General features: G+C 42.6%; 1 long non-coding RNA gene across 2 annotated transcripts; it reads left to right on the top strand.

Annotated features, from left to right (window-relative positions):
• The first annotated feature begins 765 nt into the window (after positions 1–765).
• On the top strand, positions 766–7,057 carry LOC138224841 (uncharacterized). Of its 2 annotated transcripts, XR_011183291.1 has the most exons (3): positions 766–1,019; positions 4,109–4,275; positions 6,093–7,057. It is a non-coding gene; the product is annotated as an uncharacterized lncRNA (long non-coding RNA). The 2 variants fall into 2 exon arrangements; XR_011183290.1 differs by having other exon boundaries at positions 4,109–7,057.
• Positions 7,058–10,097: the final 3,040 nt, after the last annotated feature.

Raw genomic sequence — 10,097 nt, forward strand, 5'->3', positions numbered from 1 at the left:
GCAAGCTCCATCAGTTCATAGGCAGAGAGACCTGAACCAAAGCGACAAGAGAAAATTCACAGGCTCACTGAGGTGCAGGAGGCGGAAAAGAAACACATCCAGAGCAGCACCTCAGAATTGCGTTAAAAACAATTTCTGTCCTGCTTATTTTGCTCAATACCTTCATCGGTGGGGAGGGGGTTATATAACCTTTGAAAACCACAATTGTATAAAAGGGGGTAAACAATTCGACCACTTAAACGACAATAATGAAGGCTAACCAGTAAAAGGCAAATCAATCAGAAGGAGGGAGCTTGGTAATAAGAATCATAAACTACATGTGAGTAAAGCGGTGGCAATTGAAAGCAATTCACTGGGGACAACAACATCCATGAATTGGATGCTTTGTGAACGCTTGGAATACGTGGTGAGAAAAGTCTTAGTTCAACCCGCTCGGTTAACGGGTAGTCTCCCGGCCACAGGACAACGAGGCTGGAGCCCCATTCAGACAGTGAACCCAGGGGCAGCTGCAAGGTGGAGGCGAATGTGAAGGGATGCGTATGTAGTTCAGTGTGGTGGTGATGGTGATTAGGTACAGCTGTGTGAGATTGATTTGTCAGTGTCATCCGTCCCCAACGTCAGTTAATAATTCTCATTCAATGAAATCAACAACACCACATGCAATCAATTGTAAAATAAGTATAGGACCGTTTTTGAAAAAATCGCATGTTAGCGTTTTGCTGGATGTTCTTGGGAGCGTGCTTCTGACTGTTACAGGAGCGAGTCTGTTGCTCTTTCGCTGGTCGGTTCACCCCCAGCTGCTCTTGGAGGGCTTCTGGGTGTGTCTCGGGAGGTTATTTTCAATCTGTTTCTTCACAGGCAGACAGCTAGAACCAACGAGACACCTCCCCCTGGCCGGCCCTCCTCCGCAGAGCCGGGTAGAGAGACCTGCGCTGAAGAGGAGAAGAGAGCGCCTAGGGGCAATCAGAAACGCGAGAGCAACATCGCTAGCAGGAGTGCACGGACGACCCACGAACAAGGTGGCCCTTTTTCATTAATAGGATTCCGTTCTAAAAACTGCAGGCCTTTAGGAAACGTGGGAGACTGTTGTTATAAGCCGGAGAATGAAGCGCCTGTTTTTAGTCCCCCTGATAAAAAGGCAGCCCAACTGCGTTGCACTGATTTTATTTTTCCTTCCTACTCCAGAAACCGCACCAGACACCGAGAACAGAAGCTTACTTAACGAATCGTGACACACAAACTTTTTTTTTTTTTGCGCGGAACAAAATCACACCACCTCTCTTCCTTGCGCTTTGCTCCCAACACCCACTCGCTGTTTTTCCGAATGTTTCAATTCCCATATGGAGTCTGCTCATCTGCAGGTTTAAAGATCTAACTTGTGTCGCCGCTCTTGGAGGAGCAGACGCAGCACCTCGAAGCGAGTCTGCCAGCCGACGCAGTAACACACTTCCGCTGGTTTGTTCCAGGGGAGGCTGCCAAGGGGGTTATTTCGGGGTGATTTCTGTCAGCTGTCCCGAACCCAGTCCCAACACAGCGCTGAGGCATTGACATCTTCTGGTGCCCTCTTCTGCTGTGTGCAAGGAGAGGGCTCTATAGCAAAACCACTTGGGAATGCTTTTTACTTTTTTTCTTGGCGATAAATGACGTTTGTAGCACTCTCGCGCTGCCTGCGATATTGAGGACTAGTTAGGTCACCGTGTTGGTTTTTAGAAACCTTTCCTTCTGTTTTCGTGTAACCAGTGAGTACACAAACGTACACTATCATTGCTAATTCGTAAAGCCTTTACTAGCATTAGAAAATCAGACGCTTAGAAAACAAATTCTTGGGTAATCTTTGTAATCCAGGTGCGATAACACAGCACTGGCAACGGAACTGAGCCGGTGGATATGCACACTTACTGTACAGTTCACGTAAAGAACTCGTTGTCTGCAGCCCTGCCACCCAAACGGAACTGTTTGATGACGGATTAAAAACAATCTGTCTTCTTCACTCATGTTCGTGGGAATACCACCTAAAGGAACGATTAGAATCGTGCTACACGAAAAAGGAGCTTTTTTTAATCTTCCCAATTAAAGAGCGATAATGTGTGGCAAAGTAGTATCTCAAAACAAAGCTTTTCCTTCCTAACCATCAACAGGGAGAGATGTAGGAGACACATCGACAGGTGCTGTTGGCACACTGACGTTATTAGAAGTACGTGTTTTCTCGAGATCTGAGTTTAATATTAAGTAATGCACAACGTCTAATTTTGCCAACATGCAATCAAGCTTCACAAAATAGCCTAGCTTCTGTTCCGTGGAACCGAAAAGTATTTTTTCTTTTGTTCTGGGAATAATGCTTCACATGAACACCTGTTTCTCTTAATGGATATCGCAGTTTGGGTTTATTTTTATAATGAATGACGAAGGTATCCAGTGGGGGTGTTTGTTATCGAGAAAAATGAAGAGTTGATTTCTAAACAACCTGTGGTAGAACAAAACTATGTATTAGATATAGATACAAGTCCGTATCTATGTTCCTTGAACTCTTTTAATTGACGATGGATATCTCAAGTGGGTAGCTGTGTCAGCATGCGTAGGCTGCAAAGGAACAAGTAATAGGTTTATGAAGAAGGCTCCATGGCCGAAAGGTTGTTTTCTTTCTTCTTTTTTTCACTATGGAATAAACCTGTTACTTGTTCCATGGATATCTCACTGCTATTTTTATCATGGTCTCGATCTTTGAAGGGGAATTGCAACGCTATCTTTATATTTCGGGGTTGGAAAGAATCCGCACTGATTCATTTCAAACCACAATGAAAGTAAAATGCACACAGTAACGTGTAAAACCTCCGATTGACATTACAAAATAGACTGAATTCCCAGATATGTGCAGAGCCATATTTTGCAACTCATATTTTACCCATATTTTGAACAAGACAACAAATGTCCCATGATGTGTGCGGTCCTATTACATTGCATTCACAAGCCTTTAAATCTCTTTAAATCCAATAGAAATATTGCTCTTGACTTTGAGATGGCTTTGCCGACAAATACTACTTGCTAACTCTGCATGCAGATTACACTGGGACACTTCTGTGAAATGTCTGCTGCACAACCTGGACTCGTTCACTGGTAGATCGTATTACAATAGTCACTACAGTGACTAGCGAGCAGGAAGGGCCACTTCACATCGTAATCTGTGCAAACTCTTGCTCTCGCCGGTGGGGAGACCAGGAATTTGCAACAAAATGGCTACTATACGTTACTTTCATAAAGTTCATGATTTTGTGCTTAATTCAGAATTTGTCAAACTTGACGATATGGCCAATATATTTATTTTCTTACAGAGATTTAAAAACTCAGAAATTGGGACTGCAGTTCCCCTTTAAGTGTCTAAAGGCCTTCCTTGGATGCTAAGGGCCTCCAGGGACTCGAGGCTTAGTATCCTTGGCCCAAGCCTTGGAAAAGATTCCAGGTTTGGAATGCAGCTTGGAGATAGTTTGTGATTTATGCTTTAATATAGCATTCATTTGACTCATCCAGTTTTTACCAGTAGAAAAAAAAATGCATATAACAGGCAACATCACTCTACATACTGTATGTAGTAGTTTTGACAAACTCAAAATTACTTACCTTTACACACTATGTGAACATTTGTATCACAATAGTTAAAATAGGTAGCTGCGTCAGCATGCGTAGGCTGGAAAAAAAACAAGAAAAGGTTTATTCCAAGCTGAGAAGAAAATAAACACAACCTTTTGGCTGTGGAGCTTTCTTGTGTGTGAAGACACATGCACACCTACACACCTGAAGAAGGCTCCACAGCTGAAACGTTGTTTCTTTTCTTCTCTTGTCGGCATGGAATAAACTTCCACTTGCTCCTTCATATTGTAGTTGCATCCATGGTGAACCCCAAGGGTGTGAGGAGCACCCCAGAGAGATAACTCCTTCCCTGTGCAGTAGACTCTGTCTAGCCACACAGGGGTGCCGGTAGCTGGGGTTCGCGTTTTAAATACCATACACAGCACGGCATGAACTCCACTGCACTGCAGGTTCTCTTAAGGTTGTAAAAGGAGCAGGAGGAAAAAAAGAAACAGATGGTTCCATTTCACTTTCATCTTTACAGGCCTTGGCAAGCAATCCTTTGTGTTGACTTGAGAGATCGCCTAGAAAGACGTTGAAGTAAGAGAGACGAAGCAGAGAAAAGCCTGTCCTGACCCAGACTTGTCACTGTCGAGACAGCAGCTGCCCCCGTATTAAAATTTACAGGGACTCCAGTTCTCCAGAATGCAGGTTCACAGTTTCTATGATTTATAGCTTTGTATTGTGGTCACTGCTTTGCCTTAGGGTTTTTTTTAAAGGGGTACCAATGCCTTTACCAGGAACAGAGAAAGGAAGTCTTTGAAACAAAGATGGCTAAGGTAAAAATGTATTTTCTCACAAGATAATTATCGATTGTAGCCCTTCAGTAAATGTGGGGGAACACATATAAGGAATTGGATTAGAGTTTATAGAACGAATGTTTGGGAGGGAGGACAACAGCCAAGTTCCATCACCCTCAGCTAACTGTAATTTGTAATCAATCGTGACATTTCCTCACTTAAACAGTATTAATACCATTCAAGATCCCCTTCTCTCCCTCACATACATCTTTTGCATCCCAGCTCCACCTCTGCTGCTGCCCCTGGTCCGCTGGTCTCTCCTCAGTCTGCAGGGGGGTCCCAGTCTCCTCGTCTGGCCAGGGGGTCAGCCCTCAGCCAAGCGAGCAGAATTATTCCGACTTAAAACACTCAATAAACCTTTTAATACCCCTCATTCTTGGCTGTTGGCATTCCTAGTCAAATATTAAAATAGAGAGATCATACCAAACTGGTTCATAATAAAGGAGTGCAATTCTGTTTTAGCAACCTCTGTAAAACTGCTCTAGTTATCCTATTATAAATATTTTGTTTAAACCAAAATGTTTTTGCAGTTTGTGTTCCGGTCAGCCATCTTTTATATAAGTAACTGCCGAATTGGATTTGTAAAATTTGCCTTATTAAATTTCAGAGCAAGTTCCCAAGGAAGTTAGCTTACTGCTACACAGAACGCTATGCACACAAGTCAGACGGTGGAATGTGGTTTAGGCTGTGTGTTCTCCAGTATTGCCCCTGCTTTCACTGGCTAGTGTTTTTTTTCCCCTTGCCTCCGAGAAACTTTCATTTTAACATAGCCTCTTATAGCTGTCTGAGCCCATGGAAATTGATTTCAGGCTCAGATCCGTTTCATTCTGTAAAAAAAAAAAGATAAGTAACGCCTGTTCAGCAGAGGAGTAACTTTGAAAGGCTCTTTGTTTTGCTACATACTTTGCAACTGCAACTAAAAAAAAAATCTTATGCTGGTGTGAAAAACAAACCCACAGTAATCCTACCACCCAAAAAACTCAAAAGGTCTTTAAAGAGTCTCCTTATCTTTAATCTGGGGAAGATCATACTTAAAAAAAAAAACATGTAGGTGAAAATGTATCTAAGTTTCATCCTTGGCACATTAGCGATAGCTGTGGGTTTAAGACTGTCGCCAGGATGTCTTTAAGATCCACTCGTGTTGGATCAAGAAGCTAGAAAAAAAAAAGTGGTGGATAAAAAAAAATTCTGTGAAGAAGGTTCAGTGAAAAGGAAAAAAGTGGTTTAGAACCTTCAAAAATGAGGCTGCGTGAGATTCGAACCCGAATTCTTTCCCCCCTTCCATTTTCTATCCACTTCAGGGTCACAGGGGAGCTGAAGCCGATCCCAGCAAGCAAAAGGAGCAGGGCAGGGTACTTCTCCGGATGGCACACCAGTCCATCACAGGACACACGCGCTCACACCAGCGTCAATTTTTCCAGAAACTTATTAACCTACCAGAATGTTTTTTGGACTGTACCATAGGAGGAAACCACAGCACATAGAAGAAACCCACACGAAAATGGGGGAGAACTTACAAACCCAACGTACCAACACAGACAGCACCCTAGGAATTTAACCCAGGCTCCCAGTGCTACAAGGCAGCACCAGTAACCAATGTGCCACCAGGCCAACCACCAGAATTCTTCGCAAATAAAATACTGATCCGCAGTTTCCAATCTCTTGCAGGGCTGCTCTAATCTGCGTTGTGAACAACCCTCAGGTCTCCATACTACATCTCTGTAAGGGCTTCAGGAAAGTCCACTGACTCGGGCCCGTCCCTCAGAACAGCCACCCACAGGCAGGACCCGCGGAGAAAGAACTTGACTGGCTTTTAAACATCAAAGAGTTCACCCCGCTGCCCTCTTGCGAGGTTTTTTTTTTTTAAATTCTGCTGTTGCCTTTTGAAAGCAAAGCTTCTGAAATATTGCTTTCTGTTTTCCAGGCTGAGACGAGGTGCTGTCTCGGTCGCTCGGAGGGACCGAGGTGAACGGGTGGACCCGGATGGGACAGCGCTGGGGGGGAGTCCGTGTGCTTTGGACACAGAATAAAGAGCCTGGGACAGAGATGGGTCAATTGCTGAGCTCAGCTGCTGCATTGACCAACCCTACTTAGGACACTGTTGGTCAGTTCAACATAGTTTTCCCCCAAACACAGTAGCAGCTTTGTTTGTCCACTCGGTGCATTGTGTCTACTTGCGAGCATTTGTGAAAAGGTAAAAGCAATGAGGTGTTGAAGGGTGGTGACCTCCTTGCAGGAGACCACCAGCTACCCCAAAGCACAAGTGGACTGAGTCAGAGGTTTTCACCTTGTACAGCACTTGATTATCAACCATTAAAACAATCCTTTCAAAAAGTTGAAGTTAACCAGCCCAGCTTGTAAAAGGAGCTTACAGAACCAAAGAATTAGTGGGAACACATGCATGCACACACCCATGAATTTGTATCTTCCAGTCTTTGTGAAGCCACACCGAAAAACCCCTTTGCATGGTTAAAACAATCTGCTTCTGCTTCATGACCTGGCTGTTGACGACAGCACCTAGGAGGAGACAGAATGACCTGCTGGACAGGGCGCTGCTTTCCAGCTTCACTTCTGCTCATCTCTAGGTGTCTTTTAACTCTGGATTCTCGCAAATAAAGCTGTATCTTTGAGGACCAGCCCGCTGAGTCATTTTTCTGAAAGTGCTCGAAAGGACAAGAAAGAGCGCACTCTTATTCAGACATCTTTGTCACATACAGCTCAGGAAGCAACATCAGCTGTTCACTGCAGTAACAATGTGTGGGAAACGGTTATACAGGGTGAAAAACACACCTGTATTGTGCACCAGTTGTATAGAAGGGTGTTTGTCCTGTCCAAATTTTCCCCTGCCCTTTACCAATCATGGCCTAATAATCCCAATCTATGAACTGTCTTCATCACTCTGTTCTCCACCCCACTGAGAGCTGGTGTGTGGAGAGAGTCCCCATTGCCTCTAAAGCACTTCAGGTGGAGTATCCAGAAAAGTGCTATATAACTGTAAGGAATTATTATATTATTCATAATAAAAGCGAATTAATGAATTGACTTAGTACTTATGGTAACAAGGCTGGTGGCAGCTCCGTTAACAGTAATGAACTGTCTGAAATTAAAATACGCCTTTCTCCACAGTTCCTGTTTGGATGACCGTAAAAGAAGCTCTGGTTTCCCTCGACACAGGTGTGCACGTCATGATTGAGCCGTTTGAAAAATAGCCAGGTGCTTGAACTGCACCGGAAGGTTGTAGCAGCTGTTGCTGCTTCCCATAAACAAAAAACAGCAGAGGTAGTTGAAGCAGGTAGCTGCGTCATCATGCGTAGGCTGCAAAGGAACGAGTAAACGTTTATTCCAGGCTGAAAAGAGAAGAAAAGAAACACAACGTTTCGGCTGTGGAGCCTTCTTCAGGTGTGAGGTAAACAGCCGAGTCCCCGACCTCCAGCTCTCCTGCAACGAGACGCCACCGCTTCTGTTGGCTCATTAAATCCCAGTACAAAATTGCGGCGCTGACGAAACTTTCGTTTGTATTTTACATTTTAAACACTTCTATAGTAAATTAATGCAGTGAACGGATATAGACATCGAATCATTTTAAAACAATGGGGATTTAAAGCTAATGGAGATTCTCAATTGAATTTGACGCTGAAAAGAAAACTGTCAGAAGTATGAAGTATTAAGCCACAACTGTCCATATAACATAACAGATGCGCAAGGTGACCCGTGATCAAATCCACCAAAATGTTAGCACAAACCAGCTTATGTCTATTTTAGTGCTTTCGAACACTAAACGCTCTAGATGTTTACTATTTGCATTACTGAAACTAAACGTGTCTTAATTCCGCCGTATATAACCACTCCCACGGGTGTATGACCTGGCAGTTTAACAGATTAGCCCCGATCTCCTGCCGATGACCGTCCGAAAACACTACAGAGCTGAGGAGCGTCGATATAAGGCAACGTTTTTCTAAGCTATCCTTAGGTATTATTTCCTTAACTGTAATGCTATAAACCAACAATGAATACACTTTAATTTGACAAATTCTTCTTGGAGATTGCATCATTGCATTTTAACACTGGAAAACTATGAGAGGAAGAAGGTTACATGTTTTTTTTATTTTGTCTGCCTAGATAACTTAAATACATTCAAAGGCCTTATTCAATGTCCTTTTTCAAGTGCGTTTGATAACTGTACAATTAAAGTGAAGACCGAGGCACGTCTTGCATATACTGTATATTAACGTTTCCAATCGCGTATTAAACATTTAAATACTAAAAAAACACCATATTAATCTAAAAACGAGGGCGTGTCTACTTATATTAAAATTAAGTTATCGTTATATTAGCATTTTAATAAAATCATGTTGAAGTTATCATGCACCCTTCACAAGCCTGTGAAGCTGTCACGGGTTTGAAGACGAATTTACCCACGACACGGGACTTGGATATAAGCGGAACTAAATTTGACAGCGACACAACACTTTTTAAACACTGCGACACCACTGACACCTACAAATTAATAAAAATGCCCTGGAGGAAACCTTTGCGCAGAAGATAAATTGTTGTACTCCATGTCAATAAAATGTTTTGACAGGTCTGAAGGCCTCATCTGTCGTCAGTCAGTGACTGCGCTACTTGTAACTAATCATGAGTGGTTTCCTAATGCAATTCTTCTCATTCCAACTGAAATTCCTTCGTGTATGTCTGCGTTAATGTATTAATTAAATTGTATAATATATTTAAATATACAATACAATATAGTGCATATGAATACATTAAATGTATAAATGTAAGGAGAGAAACAAACCACGTAAAAATCAGTTTATCCGTTTACCCTGAAAAATTGGAGCTTGTGAAATGTCTTTCTAAATCGTGGGCGTTTGGTGTTTTTTCTGTTAAAATCTAACCGAACGACTTTAGCTGTGAAGGGTTTCTGAAAGCAGAGCATAAAATGGTTATTTTTAAATTTTAGATTTTTTCTATCCTGATACCCTACCTAGAGAAACCCTGTCTGCGCTACAGAAAAAGGAACATTGCTTAATCGCTCAGGGTCCTTGATATGCTAAATAGCAGTCCTTTGTTTTGGAAACAGCTTAAGTGCCAGAGTTGTAGTAGCCTTAAAGAGAAAGAGCTTTCAAGCATGAAATCCAGCTTATGGATATCATCTTTCCATTAGGATAGCAACGCCAGACTCCATTGCTGTCACTTAGACTTTAAACCCCAGTATGCCAGGCCTGTTGACTGATCTGTTTTCTAGATCGGAGAATAATTCAGCTCTTCACAGGATGTTAAATGCACCGTTTGCTTTTCCTGAGCCTGAGCTGCTATTGTTTTATCTCCACAGGCTTCATGTGGGACTTGGAGAGAGGGGATCTCTGCACAGGTGAGCCCAGTTGCTACCAACTTGTTACCTCTGACTCAGTCCACTTGTGCTTTGGGGTAGATGGTGGCCTCCAGCAAGGAGATCACCACTTTTACCTTTTCACAAATGCTCACAAGTGGACACCATGTTTAAAATGATGCCTTCTTTCCTTACCTGTAATCCTATTAACCTACAATAAATACACGTAACTTTTACAAATTATTCTTATAGCTCGTTATTGCATGGTTTAATTTTGTTTTCTGTCAGCCTGTATATCTCAAATGCATTCCAAGGCCTTGTCCAAGCAGAAATATCTGCTTACA

Source organism: Lepisosteus oculatus, chromosome 23 (genome assembly GCF_040954835.1).
Source record: "Lepisosteus oculatus isolate fLepOcu1 chromosome 23, fLepOcu1.hap2, whole genome shotgun sequence".
In the NCBI taxonomy this organism is placed as follows: Eukaryota; Metazoa; Chordata; class Actinopteri; order Semionotiformes; family Lepisosteidae; genus Lepisosteus; species Lepisosteus oculatus.